The 18,692-nt window shown below is 41.7% G+C and overlaps 2 pseudogenes; both read right to left on the reverse strand.

The window, feature by feature from the left end:
- Window positions 1-2,043: 2,043 nt before the first annotated feature.
- On the reverse strand, window positions 2,044-16,396 carry LOC147879940 (uncharacterized; annotated as a pseudogene).
- Window positions 16,397-17,698: 1,302 nt separating this feature from the next.
- LOC147879941 (uncharacterized) lies at window positions 17,699-18,322 on the reverse strand (annotated as a pseudogene).
- Window positions 18,323-18,692: the final 370 nt, after the last annotated feature.

An 18,692-nucleotide genomic window follows, 5' to 3' on the forward strand; every position in this document is an offset into this window, starting at 1 on the left:
CCAGTGAGCCAAAAGATCATTGAGAGCCTTAGAGGCCAAAAGGTTACATCCATCCATTGCTGAGAGCCTTGTTTGAGCAAGAGGGAATTTGTACAACTCAGTTTTCCACAAGTCTAGCTTGTTGCATTAAAAAATTTTAGGGAGCGAAAGGAGGATACAATGGAGAGGCCGAAGATCACCATGCACATTGCCAGGACTCAGATTCTGGCCCCCCTAACAAGTCGAGAGTACTCTAGTCTGAAATACTGAGGCCATCGACATCAGCCATAAGAGACCCTCTATGAGCATGTCATGTAAGATGGTGACATGCAGATGTGTTGGGAGTCAACTGTGGTAATAAAGGGTCTCCACTAGTGCTAGCATTGGGATCACAGAGCATCGAGGGGGGGTGGTAGTAGGCATGCTAAAGATGAGTGGGTGAGCAGTGGAATGGATGAGCAGGGGAACAGATAAGTTATGAGAGTTGGAGGAGGGAGAGTGGAGCAACGTAGAGTAGGGGAAAAAATGCCATGGATCTTATATATATTATAAAGTTCCAGCCACCATGGTGGCTGGAGCTCAGGGTTCCATCCATATTAATTGTAGGCCATCGCGGTGGAATCTTAAATGCCACCCCAGACAGGCTAGTAATCATGAAGAAGATGCCATGTGGTGCCAGTCCAATGGCTGGTAATTAACTACTAGCCCGGTGGAATCTTAGCCATGACAGACGCGGCTGAGGAGAGCCACCACCACCGTGCAATAATCCCCACAAAGGTAAATTATGAACTCTAATCACTCATTACCATGCACTCTAGTTCTCTACTGAGCATGCAAGCCTAGTGACTGGTAATTTTTATTGCACTCATACTGATCATGCATGCTTAAGCCTGGTGAGCGGTGGCTGGTAATTTTAACTGCTAGCCCGGTGGAATCGTAGCCACAATAGACGTGGTTGTAATCACTCATTACCATGCACTCTAGTACTCTACTAAGCATGCGAGTCCAGTGTCTGGTAATTTTTACTGCACTCATAGTGATCATGCATGCTTAAGCTCGCTGATGGTGGGTGAGTGGTGGCTGGTAATTTTAACTGCCAGCACCGTGGAATCGTAGCCACGACATATGTGGCTGATGACAGCCACACCGTCAGTCAGTAATTCTCACAAAAGTAAATCATAAAGCCTAATCATCTCTAATTCCTCATTACCATGCACTCTAGTACTCTCCTGAGCATGCAAGCCCGGTGACTGGTAATTTATTGCACTTGTAGTAATCATGCATGCAAGCCCGATTATGGAAACTAGTTGCTGAGTAATTATGGGCCATTGCAGTGGTAGATAATTAACTACGAGCTCGGTGGGTCTTAGCCGCCACCATAGACATGGCTGGGAATATTAGATGCCACCACCTCTAATCATTCATTACCATGCAAGTCAATATTGCCGCTAATGAGACTGGCAGCACTACACTGAAATGCCTTTATAGCTAGATGAACATTCACGTTTGCAAACACACCGAAAAGAAACTCAATCTCAACACAAACTCAAAACACCATAAACAGGAGAAACACCGAGAAATACCATATACTGATAGCCACCAATAATTGTAGAAAATGCAAAGATCACTGAAATGTATACAACCTCCAAGCAACCATGAACTCTTAGAGATAGAACCCCCTGTAGGATCAGATAGAACCTTGCTTGCCAAAATGACTGATTGGATGCCAAGAAGCTTGAATGGGACCTTGGAACTTCACATCAATTCCTTACTTGCTTTACAAATTTCTCCTTTACTTGAATCATCAAGGATGCAAGCCTCTCAACGAATCCACCTCCCTTCACAATTCTCACTTGATCTTTTACTCTAGCTTATCTTTAGCCAACCAAAGGACAGCTTCTCCTGCTACTGATCCTCGTCCTCCAGCACTTCCCTTGAAAAAATGACTACTAATGGAATCTGCCCTTACAAATTCCCGCATGCACACGTAATTCTCTTGTGCCTTTGAGTGCGAAGTTGTCACCCTTCTTCTATGCTATCAACACTTACAAAGACTCCTTTGACTCACACACGGACAACACCAACAGCTCGCTGCCTACGGCCCTTCACAAAATTGACGACCAAGCCGAGAATTCGGCCTCTTGGTACCTGCACCTTTTGAAATGAGCCAAAACACTCAGGTTCTCAACCTGGATATCGTTGCCTTGCATTCAACCATCAAAGCGAGCAAAGGTAGCTTAGATCTCGTGTTCAAGGTCAAGACTTTGAAGAAGCCCCAGTAGGTCGCAGAGCCTAGGAACTGCTGATTTGCCATGGCTGCACGAACACCAACTCGTGCCTGTAAGTCGGTTTCCCATGACTGATGAAAATAAGCGCTTTTGCCTGCTGTCGATTTCGATGACGCTTTCCTTTAGATTACATGTGAGCACTTGGATGGGGCTCCCACTATCAACTGCAATAGTATTAGCCTCCTGCGAACGTCCACAAACTCCCTTAGACCAGAGACCTCTGGAACGAGCAAAAACTGCAACTGACGAGATGAGCCACCTTTACTAAATAATGGCGCAACACCTCCTCTCTTTATGATCTACAATGTGGAGATCTCCCAGAACTTTTGCAATCATCCGCAACCCCGACTGGGACAAGCAAAAACTCATGACCTCAAAAACGATGCCCGTGCCAGCTGCGAGTCAGAATGGTAATCAAAGCTTCATGGAAGCAAGTCGACCAGCCACGTACTATCATGAACGTCAACTTCTCCACGAAACCTTCAATATCTACTGAGGATAGTACGCTCTTATCTGGTTTTGCTCCAAGCACCCGCTGTCTTGCTTTGTTCAAGCTTCCAATGCCTTGCGACTAGTGATACTTCAACCTCTACCCATAATCTCAACCGAGATGAGTAAGAAGACCTGAAAGCTCACGACAGTTTCTTTCCTGCTCATGATCTCGTCACGAACCTGACTGTTTGTGCCCACACCTTCTGAACGAACAATCTTCCAAACCAAGATAGGCCACTCAATATCCTTCTCAAGCGACCACCACCCTTCAAGAAAAGCTGTTCTCTGAGGTCATCACGACCTTTGAAACACCTTAAATGTTAATTGTGACAAACAACAAACTGAGCGACCAAGCAATCCACTGCTCTTCGCCAACAACTGATTCACCAAAGCAAAACGAAACAACTAAAAACACAAGACGGTTAGCTCCCTGACTCAACAACCAATGTGGGTGATTCCCACCATAAACTGAGATGAGCACAAAGCTCATGAAAACATGATCAACTGTCCTCTATTTCACGAGATGAGCACGAAGATAGGTTGAAGTGAGATGGCCGCCTCTACTTATGGGATGCTGGTCTTCACTTCTTTCACTTCTCGTCCCTTGCTTTCCATGCAAAAGTCTAGTTGTGGATTGGCGCTTTTTCCATCATGGATAGGGACCATCCATTTAGATCTTTTCTTTGTGGCCCACCCCTTCCGTCTGTGGTCGTGCAATGCGCTCCTTACTTGTAGTCTTTTTCAAAAAGCACCAGTCCTTCTACACTGTCTTAGTGACCACTCACTCCATCATCCATTCCGTGTGCCGGTGCAAGATCCAAGGTCCACATCCAACTCCATGGGTCATCCAATCATCAATTTGCTCGCAAAGTTCTTGTCATCATTTCCTGCAATCAGGGTTCTTTACACAAGCACGTAGTTATTTCCAATATATATGTTCAATACAAAAATCATCTCAAAAAATAGAGGGGGCCAATGTCATGATATTCTCTAGCTACTATCTTCTATCCTATCCCTACTATCTATATGTGCACCTATCAGTGCTACTGCCTCCTACACATGAGTTCTCTTATCCATCACAACAAGACAAAGCACCCATAGACGCACACACAGACGCGTTTACTGAACTAAATAAAAAATTTATGGGCGCGTTTATTTGTGCGTCTATTTCCACGTCTGGAGACCCGCATCTAACAGCGCATCTATATAGCAGACACATACGCATATAGACACGCATTTAGATGCTTAAATAAACGCTCTACTTAAAAATTTAAAAAAGAGACAGACACATCGTTAAACGCGTGCATAGACACGTTTTTAAACGGTCTTATAAACGCGTTTATAGACGCAGAAATAGACGCTTGCCGAACAGATAGACGTGTATATAGACGCGTTTATAGACATACTGATAGACGCACTTTATAATATATTTTTTTAAATTTACAGAATGCTATGTATGTTGTGTATGCTATATAGTTACAAGAATCCCATTTCCACATTGTGTAATTCAATTCTTACAGCCAACCGCATTTTAATTACAATTCCAAATAAAACATTACAACTCCAAAACGCAATAAAATTGAAAGCTCAAAAAGTGCTTGTATGTACATATAGCACGAAGCTAAGCCACGTCATGTGGCTTCAAGTACAAAAAATAAGGAAGCTAAGCCACGTCATGTGGCTTCAAGTACAAAAAATAAGAGGAGTGTATATACAAGAGACACGAAGCCAAGCCAGTGGCTTTAAGTACAAAAAAGAGTAGCTAGTACTACTTCTACGACTAATCCTTGCTGCCATCCATGCTCCCTTCTGCGCTCCCTTTTGTGCCTCCTTCCTCGTCTTCTTCCTCGTTGTCTTGTGCATGGGCCTATAAACAAGGGACAACATATATCAATGTATGAAAAATCAAATCTTTACTTATAATATTGACATTATTTGATTACTTTCAAATACCTCGGGGGCCGCTCCAGTAGCCCGAACATACTACTCCTTAGTAATCAACCCGTCATCATAGAAGTGCCTCCATGTATCTCCTCTGTGATGGTGGCAGTGGTAGGCTGTCTCGACAGGAGTAGTGTATCTGCCCATGATCTCAAGCTGCAAGACGACACAATTTGCGGAGGGATTAGTACAAAGAAACAACCTCCTAATAAACTACATAAGCAATATAATTTGAGATCGATACTTACAAATTGGGCCTCCCATGATTCAACACCCCCTACTCCAAAATGCACGCTACGCGGTTTTAGATGCGCTTTTAGACGCGCACCATAGAACAGACAGATGCGGTTTTAGATGCGCTGGTAGACGCGTTGGTAGGCAAAGGATGTGGCACCCTAAACCCACCTTCAACTCTTAATTACATCTATTGTTCAGGTCTCACTACATCGGGTTACCATGCATGTCCTGTTTGTGGTCCTTTGCTAGTTGCCTCACGGGCAAACGCATTAATTAAGGTCATCTATGAGAATCACCATCGATTTCTCCCCCCTGATCATCCTAGATATGTTGCCCCTTGGAATGAAGTCCTCCCACAATCACTCACCGTGGGAGATTGGATGAGAATTTAGGACGGTTTTACGACTCCTCCACCGCTTGGCATGAGTCGGTAAGGGTTTGTAACTATTGTGTGCTATATTGGCTAGAAATAAAGATTGCCCGCTAACACCAACTTTTGTTTAGATACTCCATCTTTTATCGTTTACCATATTGGTCCCACCTCAAGATTAATCACCTGCTTGATCCCATGCATATCTTCAAGAATGTGGCATCTACCATTTGGGAGCATTTGAATGGGACACGAGATTCCGCAGGCATAAGGGAGGATCTACATACCACAGGGAGGATGCGTGAAGCTTAGCCACAAGAGAGACCAAATGGGTGTGTTTTTTTACCTCGTGCACCATGGATGTTATCAAAGCTAGAGATGGCAACGGTGAAGCGCGCTCTCGGGGGGGTCACTATGTATAAACCCTCTATATCACGTGCGTTCAAGGCCTATATTTAAAGTCCCTTATCTGTAAAAAATTTCATTAATAAAATGTACCCCTTTTCTATACAAATCTGTAAATTTTTTCGAAAACTATTTTAAATAGTCCCTTATGTATATTTATTTCTGTGAATTTTAGGAAAAAAAAATCCTTCTGTTGAACTCACGTGATAGGGTTACATATGATGAGTGACCCCCCCCCGAGAGCGCGCTATCACTACAATTCGTACTCCCACTGGATGCATGAGGTGTATGAAGGGAGCCTTTACAAAGAGCAAGAAAAGAGGTGTAGAGGAATTATATGGCTTGAAATCTCATGATTGGCACAAGATGCTCCAAGTAAGTATTTTATGTGCATAATATCTTTTTCCTTTCAAATTTGTGAGTGAATAATTATAAGCAACTAATCAGCCACCTCCTCGTGGGTTCAGTTCATACTACCTACTAGCATTTCACGTAGTGCATCGAAGGATGTGAAAGATTGTATTTACAAAATGGGAGAGCTTGTGAGGTACTTTACATGATACAAAATATGATGCATATCAATGCTCCATGCAAGTCTGAATGCATATTGCTAATATGCTATACTTTTTCATTTCTAGGTATGTGAGCTCAAAGGAAATAGATCCCACCACGTTTGAGAATGCTCGAGTTATGTTAGTGGAGGTGGTTTGTTTAGTGGAGGAGACATTTCCACGTTCTATTCTCACAAGCCAACTATATCTTATAGTGCATTTGGTGGATGAGATTGCTATATGCGGTACTATACATGCACGATGGTTGTTCTTCCTCGAGCGCTTCATGAAGACCTTGAAGGGCTTCGTGAGACAAAATGCAAGACCCAAAGGTAGCATGGCCGAGGGTTGGTTGGTACAAGAGTCACTTGTATATATTTCTGAGTTTCTTGTTGATGTGGATAGCTCTCTCCCACGACTATGGAGAGATGATGAAGACTTAAGGATGACCTCTATTGTGCCTCAAGGGAAAGGATGCAACAAAGTAATAGACACAGAGTTGCATAATAGTATCAACCTCTATTGCATGCTTAATAGTGATGTGATGAAAAGATGGGTGACAAGATATGAGGATGCAAAGGCAAGAAGACAAGAAGAAAGGGCCCTCTTTCGTACACACCACAGATCTCGTGTGCCATATGTGACATGAAGTTGGGGGTAATAAACTTCACACACCTCTTCACTTTCTGTTGCTTTCAAACTGACAGACAAAGATATTTATCATTGAGAATGGGACATTAGAAAAAAACTTTTATGCCAAGATACCACACCATAATTTCCTCCCTCAGATGAGAATGAAGATGGTAACATCCCAAGTGATGTTGTAATCAAGCATAGGGAGAAGGAAAGGATCAGCAGAGGCCATAATCTCAGTGAGCCGATCTGCGCCAAAGAGAAGAGGCCTTCACCTTGCGTAGCCAAGGCCTTCCCAAAATCAATGGATAGGCACGTGCATCTGGCTTGGTAGGGATCACTTGAAAAGTAGTCGGCACAGAAATTCCACATACATCCACTTCTAGATTCTTCACAACTCCCAAGGTCTTAACCCTAGTGTTGTCAGCCAATTTGATGCGATAAGGAGAGGTAGTACTAGAGTATTTTAAATCAACATCAATCATGGTCTTCTCACTCATGACATTAATCGATGCACCTCCATCAATGTACACATTAGAAATCACTTGACCATCAATGATCACATCAACCGCAGGTACATCATCACCAACATCTATATCTACCTTTTGAACAACAGGATTGGCACTTTTCTTCTTTTTCTTCTTTGACACCCTTGTGCTTGCTAGTTTTCCCCATTCCTTTCGTAGTTTTGGAGACAAAGCAAGTAATTGACCAAAGGTGATATGAGCTTCCTTTTCTTTAAGGTCGGACAACAAGTCATAGCTTCCAATTCCTTGTCCTAAAGGAAAGTCTGACTGGCTAATTCTCCTTCTAGATGCCTTCTTTTTCTTACTACGGTATTCCTCTTCCTGATGTTCCTCATCTACTTCTTCCTTGCTTTCTTCTTCTTCTTTTGGTTTACCACGCCCCCGTTTAGCCATCATTACCTCTCTTTCCTCATCCCCTGAAGAAGCTTCTAACAAGGATACTTGTTTTTCTTCTTTCTTTCTGAATCTAGGACACTCGGGGCGATAGTGACCTTTTTCATTACATTCATAGCAAGTGACCCCACTCCTATCTCGAGGCCTATCTTCACTCTTTGGTGCTCTAGGTTGTCGTGCATTAACCAAATGCAATTTCAAATCAGCAAACTCTGCCATCAATTGGGAGATATTATGATCTAACTCAGAGGACTTTGGTACCTGAGGAGTGCTCATTACCTCCACCTTAGAAGTTGAAGCGGTTGAAGACACAAAAGAGGATTCGATCTTTAGAGAAGCTTCTTTCTTGGTTGCAATGCGAAGCGCCTCCACATATGTTGTTGGATCTTTACTCATTACTTTTGAGCGAAGATGAGGCTCCAAAGCCATAACAAATTTGCTCATCTTTAAGTGCTCCATCCCTGAGAGACTTTGAGGGGCCGATGATGCAGATGCCACAGCTCGCAAAGCTGCCCTTTCATACTTTGTCCATAAAGTTTCATATCGGATTGCCAACGCAGAGACCAACTCACCCTCTCCTTGATAGAACCGGTCCAACTGCAACATCAAAGCATTTGGCGACTCCACTGCCCCAAATCTCTACTTCATTGCTACCACCACTTGGTCCCAGTCCTCCTTGGTAGAGTCCGGCAAGGTCTCATGCCAACTCAAGACTACACCTTCAAGAAAATCAGGCAAAATCTCCGCCCGATCCTTCATGGACCATCCAGAAAGCCAGCATCCTCGAACAAAATCCCGAAGATAAGACTCCGGGTCTTCCCCTTGGGTCCCTCAAAACACTAGAATCTTCACCATGATGAAACACAAAAAGGAAACACCAAGATCCAAATAATATCCCAAACAAGATCCGAACAAGATCCCACACAGCCTTAGTATACCAAGACCAACTTATTATGCATAACCACTTGTTTAAAACCCTCCACAATGTGATCCTCAACAAAATCTTCAAAAATAAGTGACCAACCAGCACCATGAAAACATTGTGTATACATGCATTCTAGAATCACCCTTCTCACAATAGGAAGTGTACATAAAATCTTCAAGATATTGTAATCTTCATCATTTGCATAGCAAAAGAAGTCGAAAGCATTAAGAATCACCACTCCACTGTTATAGTCGAAAACTACCCAAAGACTTAACTCTTCTTCACACCAAGCTGCCAGTGCATGGATTAATCCCCAATTTGTCATTGTGCCTGTTGCCGGCGTTGTCGATTCACCAACATATTCAACAATGCAAACATAAAGGATATGATCATGGTGACTGTGCGAATAGCTTGAGCATCACCTTCATAATCTTCAAGTTCTCTTAAACGGGTTGGAATCTCTTCTAATGGAGTTCTTCCAGGCATCTTCTTTATCTCATACAAACACATGCCTCTTCTAGGCATAACATGCAATCAAGTACATGTGACACTGTTTAGTAAGGTGGGATGAATCCAATACCAAACGTACCCAACGTCTCCACCAAAAGATGTGACATGAAGTTGGGGGTAATAAACTTCACGCACCTCTTCACTTCCTGCTGCTTTCAAACTGATAGCCAAAGATATTTATCATTGAGAATGGGACATTAGAAAAAAACTTTTATGCCAAGATACCATACCATACTTTCCTCCCTCAGATGAGAATGAAGATGGTAACATCCCAAGTGATGTTGTAATCAAGCATAGGGAGAAGGAAAGGATCAGCAGAGGCCATAATCTCAGCGAGCCGATCTGCGCCAAAGAGAAGAGCGATACGTTGTTGAAAGAAGATCTTGCGGCTCAACATGACATGAACTGATATATATCGAGGAGTTTGAAGGGGCTGATTAGGTCGGATGGGTAGATTCCGAGGAAACATTGCACCTCCTTCATAGACACCTTTACACTTAGCTCAAAACACTCTACAAACTGTCATTAGACACAGAGGCCTATAACTTTTAGTAGAGATATGATATCAGAGATTCAAGCATATAAAGAGATGCGGCTTGAGATGGGCTTCACGCTGATATAAGTTTCATTGAAAACAGATAGACGGTTGAAGAGATATGGACAGTTTACTGGAAGGGGGTAAAAACTATCATGAAAACAGACTGTCAGACACAGAGACTCATAACTTTTTATAGCAGTATCTGATTCAAGATCTGATTATATAGAAACATGCGCCTTGAAGATAGCTTGGTGCTGATATAAATTTCATTACAATCGGACTATTGAGCAGAAAGTTATGAGCAAAATACTAATAGGGGGTCAAACTGTCATAAACACTGCCCTCCACCCAGGCTAATTTCGCCTGAGCAGGATGCTCCCTCAAGACTCCACCTTCATCAACGATCCACCCCTCATAGATTTCTCCTAGAAGAGGGGAAGAAGTTTGCATGGTGGCTCGGGAAACAAGTGGACCATGTATGCACAGTGAGCGGCCGAATAGAAAGAACTTTCAAGGCTTTAAAAGAAAGAAAAGGGAAGAGACACTCAAGAGAGAGAGAACGTGAAGTGACATTTGTTACAAATAGAGTGAGAATCCACTCCAACACTACAAACACAAGGGAGAAGAAGAGGTTTCATACATACAAGAGGGAGCGGAAGCTCCAAGACTACCACTAGAGAGAGATGGACTCAAGAGTTTACATGAGAGAATATCTACAAGAGGGAGAGAAGGCTCATGGAAGAGGCTTGGGGAGACTAGAGCTACAGCAACATGAGGCCTAATGGTGGAAGAGATTCTGATGAACAAGGGAGAGGAGGGCTCCTTTTATAGAGATTTTGTTACCCTCCTTCACCCATTTACAATTGCTGCCTGTAGATTCCTTTCCCCATCAATCACATAAGCATGTATGTCACCATCCATGTCCTTTTTGGCTACTCTTGCCATGTGTCCCATCAAAAGATGCTCAAGACTCTTAAAATATTGAGAAAGTCAAGAGTCTCCTCACATGGAGCCCATAGGGACCCTCTCTTTTCCACATGTCCACATCCTTCTTATTCCACATAGGAGTTCTAGAAGGATTCCTCTTGACTTCACACTCCTCCACATGCCTTCCACACACTTGGCATGTGGCCTCTCTTATATTATTGGAACACATGGACATGAGCCCACCTCTTTATATGACTCACTCTTCCTATTTTCTAAAAAACTCATAATATCCCATACACAAATAACTCTCACCCCATACCAAGGTATTTATAATTCATACCTATGGTATTTACAATGAGCCATTCCACTCATCCTCTCAATCCCATACAATATCATAGAAAATAGAAATAAGTGAGAGCCACTAGGCTATCACTTGATACTCAAACTCTTATCAAACATAGAGAAAAACAATACCAATGCCAAATTAAAAATATCAATTTTTGGCGTCACACCATACCCTCAGTATCTAAGAGCACTTCCAAAGGATATTCATGTGGATTGGCTACTTGATGAAATGGAGAAAGCAGAGAAAGACGAGGGGATGCATATCACAATAGAAGAATGGGAGTATGCTAGGGGATGCATGAGCAAGGTCGGTATATAGAATGTTATGCATAAGTTAGGAGCTTTCAATAATTTAGATTGCTTATTTAATTGATTTTTTCTTGGTGTAGTGCACTATGTTCAATGCTATATGGTGTGAGGGCAAGCATTTTCGAACACAACAGATTGATGATAAGAGAAACACACAAGATTGCGGCATCATTGCTAGCTTTGAGGGAGCCAATGGAGCCATGGATGATTATTGTGGCATAATCCAAGATAGTATTAAGCTTGACTTTCGACACTTCTTTGTGTATGTTTTGGATGTAAAGTGGCTTAAGGACGTGGTGGAAAGAGGCCCTAATGCAACAATCAAATGCCATGCAAGTGGCTTTGTAACTATTGACTCCAAAGTGTTGGCAAAGTAGGAAGGACATACTAGTACTATCGCAACAATGTGAACAGGTACTGTGCACACATATAAAAATACTCGCTTCTAAATATTTGATGCAAGAAAAATAACATGATTGTATTTGTGTTTGAATTAGGTTGTCTATCAACCAATGGTGGATAATAATAGATGGTGGCATGTCATACCTATTATGCCACGTTCCAAAGTGATGTATAGTACATTTACTAATATGGAGCATATGGAGGATGATCATGGCCATGGATGTGATGATGACCGTGATACGAGAGAGGAGGATGATCATGAGATAGGAGATACAGATATTGAGGCCATTACCCGTGAGGATGAGCCTACCATTGGTGATGCTGATTTCGATAAGCACATGAGTAGCACAAGTAGTAGTGGGTTGAATGTATTTGTAGATCTAAACACTTGTTTGGATTTTGAAGTAGATAGTTTGGCAAGGGTTGATCTCATTGAGGATGAGATTGAACCATAGCCCATCATTGATATTGGCAAAACTATTCTACATATTGTCTCATTCTCCTCACCTCACTTAATTCTTGTATATGTGGGCTTGCAAAAAAGCATTGATGTTTTTGTTAAAATTATGTGCTTTGGTAATCTCAGGCAATGTTTGAAAAGCAATGATGTACACCAAAATCTCACTTTCTGTATTCTCTGGTTTGCATCTAAATACACGTCTAATTCCCAGTGTAAACGTGCAAATAAATGCGCTAATATATGTGCAAATAGATGCCTGATAAACGCCATGTTAGATGGGTTAGTATTTTCTCAATTTAGATGCGCAAATAGACGTGTTAATACATGTGCAAATAGGCATGCTGATAAACGTAATGTTAGACGGGCTCGTATTTTCTCAGTTTAAATGCACAAATAGATGTGTTAATACACGCACAAATAGAGGAGTTGTTAGACACACTATTAGATGCACCCATAATTCCTCTACTCAAGCAACGCCTATAGACATCCCCGCTATTTTGCGCATCTACCAAGTGCGTCTATAGTTGCTTTGTGTTGTGCATGATTTACATAGCATTTCTTATCCGATACAAAAAGATACTAGTCACACAAAAAAATCTCATCACCACCTTGAATGTATCAAAATTTGGGCCAACACTGTGGTGGCTCTCACCTTGATAGTGTAGTCAAGCTACAACCACCGCGGTGGCTCTCACCTTGACTGTGTAGTCCGGCTACAAATCGCTATGTAGTCAGGATAAAAACTGGGTTTCCATTCCCTTAACCATTTCGTCTTCTATCCCTCTCGACCGTTTTGTTCTCCCTTGCAATCTCAAGCCTCCACTATTCCATTTCCTTCACTGCTTCATATTTATCCCTCTCGACCATTTCTTTCTCCCTTCCAATCGGACTGCAAACTCAAGCCTCCACTATTACATTTCCTTCACTATTTCATCTTCTATCTCTCTTGACCATTTTTATCTCCCTTGCACTCTTTCTGCAAATTCTATCCCCTCTTGCATGAAGGAGCTCCGAGATAGGCTCAAAGAAGTGAGAATTCACGGGGACATGGCCGATAAGGAGGTAGAAAAGATGCGAAAGGATCTTGAAGATCAAAGAACCAAAAAAGAGGGTCTTTACAAATGGCTCTGCAACATGCAGAACACATTGAACATTAAAAAAGAACGGATGAGGGTTGTTTTTTGAAACACTGTTGAAAGTCCAAAGAGTAAGCTACAAGACCCTGCAAAAAGATCATGATAGATGTGTGCACGAGCTTGTTGTGGCTTTCGACAGTTATGAAAAGTAGTTCGTCATCTTGAGAGATCTCCAAACTAGAGTGGAAGTCTTGGAAATGGCCCATGATGTTTTTTAACAATTTATGCAGCTTCAAGAGATGCTGAGGGATTCAGATGAAGCTGTTGCACAGAGTGCAAAAAGTGAAGGAGATGAAGCAGAACATCTGCAGCCTTAGGATGAGGAAGGAAGGAATCAAGAAGCAACCTTGTCATGTACATAACAAGACTGTGGTATTGATGGCCGCAATAGTTAAATCAGATGCCTATCCTCCTATGCAGCAGGGTCCGAAATGCATGGTCTATCATATCCCCATCATAGATGACTGTTGTATCCGATGGCCTACGTGCTACCACCTTGTGTACATTTTTTGCTTTGGGATGTTTGTGCATACAAAATCTCTATGCAGAGATTCACAACAAGACAAAGAAACTATAGACGCACCTGTTAGACATGCAAAACAGCGGGTGCTTCTATAGGCACAGATAGAATTAATAAAAATATGGGTGTGTCTATTAGCGCGTCTAATAGCATGTTTATTAATGCGTCTAATAGCACATCTACACTATCTTTTAAATGCGTATTTAGACACATTTATAAATGCACAATAGAGAATACAGAGAGTAAAATTTTGATGCAAGCTGATAAATGTGCATCACTGCTTTCCAAGCATTGCCCATGATTACCAAATCACATAATTTTAATAAAAATATCAATGTTTTTTGACCAACCCACATATAGAAAAATTAAGTGAGGTGAGGAGAATGAGACAATATATAAAATAATTTTGCCAATATCAATGATGGTCAATCTCATTTTCAATGAGATCAACCCTTGCCAAACTATCTACTTCAATATCTAAACCAATGTTAAGATCTACAAATACATTCATCGAAATCAGCATCAACAATGGCAGGCTCGTCCTCATGGGTAATGGCTTGAATATCTGTATCTCCTATCTCATGATCATCCTCCTCTCTCATATCACGATCATCAAATCACTCCCATGGCCATGATCATCCTCCATAGGCTCCATATTAGTAAATGTACAATATATCACTTTGGAATGTGGCGTAATAGGTATGATGTGCCACCACCTACTATTATCCACCATTGGTTGATAGACAACCTAATTCAAACACAAATACAATCATGTTATTTTCCTTGCATTGAAGGTATCAAATATTAAAAAGTGAATATTTTTATATATGTCTACAGTACGTGTTCACATTGTTGTGGTAGTACTAGTGTGTCCTTCTTGCTTTGCCAAAACTTTTTGGAGTCAATAGTTACAAAGACACTTGCATGGGGTTTGATTGTTGCATTAGGGCCTCTTTCCACCATGTCCTTAAACCACCTGACATCCAAAACATACACAAAGAAGTGTTGAAAGTCAAGCTTAATAATATCTTGGATTATGCCACAATAATCATCAATGGCTCCATTGGCTCCCTCAAAGCTAGCAATGATGCCCCAATCTTGTGTGTTTCTCTTATCATCAATCCATTGTGTCCAAAAATGCTTGCCCTCAAACCATATAGCATTGAACATAGTACACTACACCAAGACAAAATCAATTGAATAAGCAATCTAAATTGTTGAAAGCTCCTAACTTATGCATGACATTCTGTATGCATCCTTTAGCTTACTCCCATTCTTCCATTGTGATATGCGTCCCCTCGTCTCTCTCTGCTCTCTCTATTTCATCAAGTAGCCAGTCCACATGAATATCCTTTGGAAGTGCTCTTGGATGCTCAGGGTATGGCACATGAGATTTGCAGTGTGTACGGAAGAGGGCCCTTTCTCCTTGTATTCTTTCCTTTGCATCCGTGTATCTTGTCACCATCTTTTCATCACATCGCTACTAAGCATGCAATAGAGGTTGATATTATTAAGCAACTCCTTGTCCATTACTTTGCTCTGTCCTTTCCCTTGAGGCACAATAGAGGTCATCCTTAGGTCTTCATCATCTCTCCATAGTCATGGAAGAGAGCTATCAACATCAACAAGAAACTCAGAAATATATACAAGTGACTCTTGTACCACCCAACCCTCGGCCATGCTACCTTCGGGCATTGTATTTGCCTCACAAAACCCTTCACGGTCTTCATGAAGCGCTCAAGGAAGAATAGCCATCGTGCATGTACAATGATGCATGTAGCAATCTCATCCACCAAATGCATTGTGAGATGTAGTTGGCTTGTGAGAATTGAACTTGGAAAGGTCTCCTCCATTAAACAAACCACCTGCACTGACATAACTCGAGCATCCTCAAGTGTGGTGGGATCTATTTCCTTTGAGCTCACATACCTAGAAAGAAAAAAGTGCACCATATTAGCAATATGAAAACCTTACATGGAGCATTGAAACGCTTCACATTTTGTATAGCGTAAAGTACCTCACAAGATCGCCCATCTTGTAAATACAATCCTTCACATCCTTTGATGCACTATGAGAAATGCTAGTAGGTAGTATGAACTGAACACATGAGCAATGGTTGATTAGTTGCTTCTACACTCACAAATTTGGAAGGAAAAAGAGATTATGCTAAGTCATACTTTCTTGGAGCATCTTGTGCCAATCATGAGATTTCAAGCCATATAATTGCTATACAACTCTTTTCTTGCTCTTTGTGAAGGCCCCCTTCAAACACCTCATGCATCTAGTGGGAGTATGAATTGTAGTGATAGCTCGCTTCACCACCACCATCTCTAGCTTTGATAACTTCCATGGTGTACGAGGTAAATAGAAATACCCATTTGGCCTCTTTTGTGGCCAAGATTCATGCATCCTCCCTGTGGTGTGTAGATCCTCCCTTATGCCTGTAGAATCTCGTGTCCCATTCACATGTTCCCAAATGGTAGATGCCTCATTCTTGAAGATATGCATGGGATCAAGCAGGTGATTGATCTTGAGGTGGGACCAATATGGTAGCCTATAAAAGATGGAGTATCTAAACAAAAAATGGTGTTAATGTGCAATCTTTATCTCCATTCAATATAGCACACAATAGTTACGTTCCCTTACCAGCTCATTCCAAGTGGTGGAGTCGTGGAATGGTCCCAAATTCTTATCCAATCTTGTGCAGTTGAGTACAGTTGAGTGACTGCGGGGGGACTTTATTCCAAGGGGCGACATATTTAGGATGATTAGGTGGGAGAAATTGATGGTGACTCTAATAGATGACCTTATTCAGTAGATCTGCCTATGAAGCAACTAGCGAAGGACCACAAATAGGACATGCATGGTAACCCGATGTAGTGAGACCTAAACAATAGATGCAATTGCATAAGCAAGGTGGGTTTAGGGTACCATATCAATTGCCTACTCATAATTAAAAGTTCAATGCTTACCTGAACACTCGCCATAGCCTAGGAAGTCATGCATCATCCACATCAAGATTGCTTTGCAGTTGAAGTCTCATGACGAGGGAGGCCTGCTCACGTCATGCACCTCGATACCTCTCCAAAGTACCTCCAGCTCATCAATCAAAGGCTCTAGATAAACATTAAGATTTTTTACTTTATTTTTTCCTAGAATTAGAAGGGATAACATAACATGCCCTTTCTTAATCACCATAGAGGGTGGAAGATTATAATTCACCAATATCACTAGCCATGCACTGTAAGAGGTGCTTTTAAGGCCAAATGGGTTCACACTGTCCATACCCAATCCAAGTCTCAAGTTCCTAGGTCCTTCCTTGAAGCTTGGCCATGTGTCTTCATTATGCTTCCATGTAGGAGTGTCTGTGGGAGTTCTCAACTTGCCATCGGTTGATCGATGGGAGGAATGTCATGACATGAGCTTTACAATGGATTTGCACTTGAACATATGTTGGATGTAAGGGTGTAAGGGATTATGGGAAAATGTCATAGAACCTTACCAGGCACATCCAAAGTTTTGAGATCTACTCTATATCTTGCCTCTCCACAAGAGGGACACTCTCTTGCCTCCTTATGTGGTCCACAAAACAGAACACAATCATTAATGCACACTTGGATGCCCTTGTGATACAATCCCCTAAGAGAGGTCACATGTTGCCTTGCCATATCTCTTGAGGTCGGTAATTTATTCTCCCTTGGAAGCATTTTACACAATTGTCTGCACATGAAGACCATAAACTTAGAAAAAGTATTCTAGTAATTGACCCACTAGCATAATTCACCATGTTTGCAAAATAAACTTTAAAGCTTACTTGAGTAATGCATTCAAACTTGCATTGCTCCACTACAAGTTTAGTAACTCAAGGGAGGCACGTAGAGCAGAGAATGTGCACCCCTCAAACAGTGGTGTCGATGCTACAGTAAAATGATTGTTCTTCTCCATGCTGTCATCCTCACTTGAGGACTGATGGCCAAATAAATCTTGCAGCATATCATCAAACACCTCCTCCTCTATGGCCTCATGAGGTAATGGTGGAGGGCTACTATCACCATTACTCCATGCATCCATAATGGTCCCTTCTGAAGATGCCACCTCATATCATTAACGCTTCGCCTCCTCACGACGAGCATAGGGCAACATATGTGGGTGTGGCACTCCATCCCGTGTCAAATTAAAAAAGGATCATATATCAAACACATGAACACCCATAGGTATCTCAATCAACCTCAATGCTTTAACATTTACCTGGGATATGGTCACATCCCATTCTCCATACTTTGAGGTGTGATTGAGTGTAATTCTACATGCACGATACATGTTTCCTCGACATCAATCACACATACATTTGATTTTTTTCTCTAACCACATTTCTTAATGGTGGATACGGAGGGATTCATCCTCATTGGAGGTATTTGTTGAAGATGAAGACATCCTACACATAAACAACCCAAAAAATGTGTTCTTCCTTGAGTATTTAATGAGAAAACTCTGTAGCATGTCTATAAGCATGTCTGTACTATGGAACGCATCTATAAGCTCTCGAAAACATAGTGTAGACATTTTTAAATGTGCAGACTGGTTTTTAAACCTACATTTTGCTCATTTCCTCACTCTGTCGCACTTGCTTTCCTCTTAATACACAAGTCTTTAAGCATACACACATAGCTCCAGGCACCCACACTCATCTCCAAGCACCCACACTCATCTCTAGGCATACACACTCCTCCCCAAGCATATAAGAGAAGAGGGTGAACAAGGAACACACAAGGGAAGAAGGAGAGGAAGCTTTGAAGAAAGACAA

This window comes from Dipteris shenzhenensis, chromosome 33, assembly GCF_047967505.1.
Source record: "Dipteris shenzhenensis isolate YYH24624 ecotype China chromosome 33, Dip_SZ_1.0, whole genome shotgun sequence".
NCBI lineage: Eukaryota > Viridiplantae > Streptophyta > Polypodiopsida > Gleicheniales > Dipteridaceae > Dipteris > Dipteris shenzhenensis.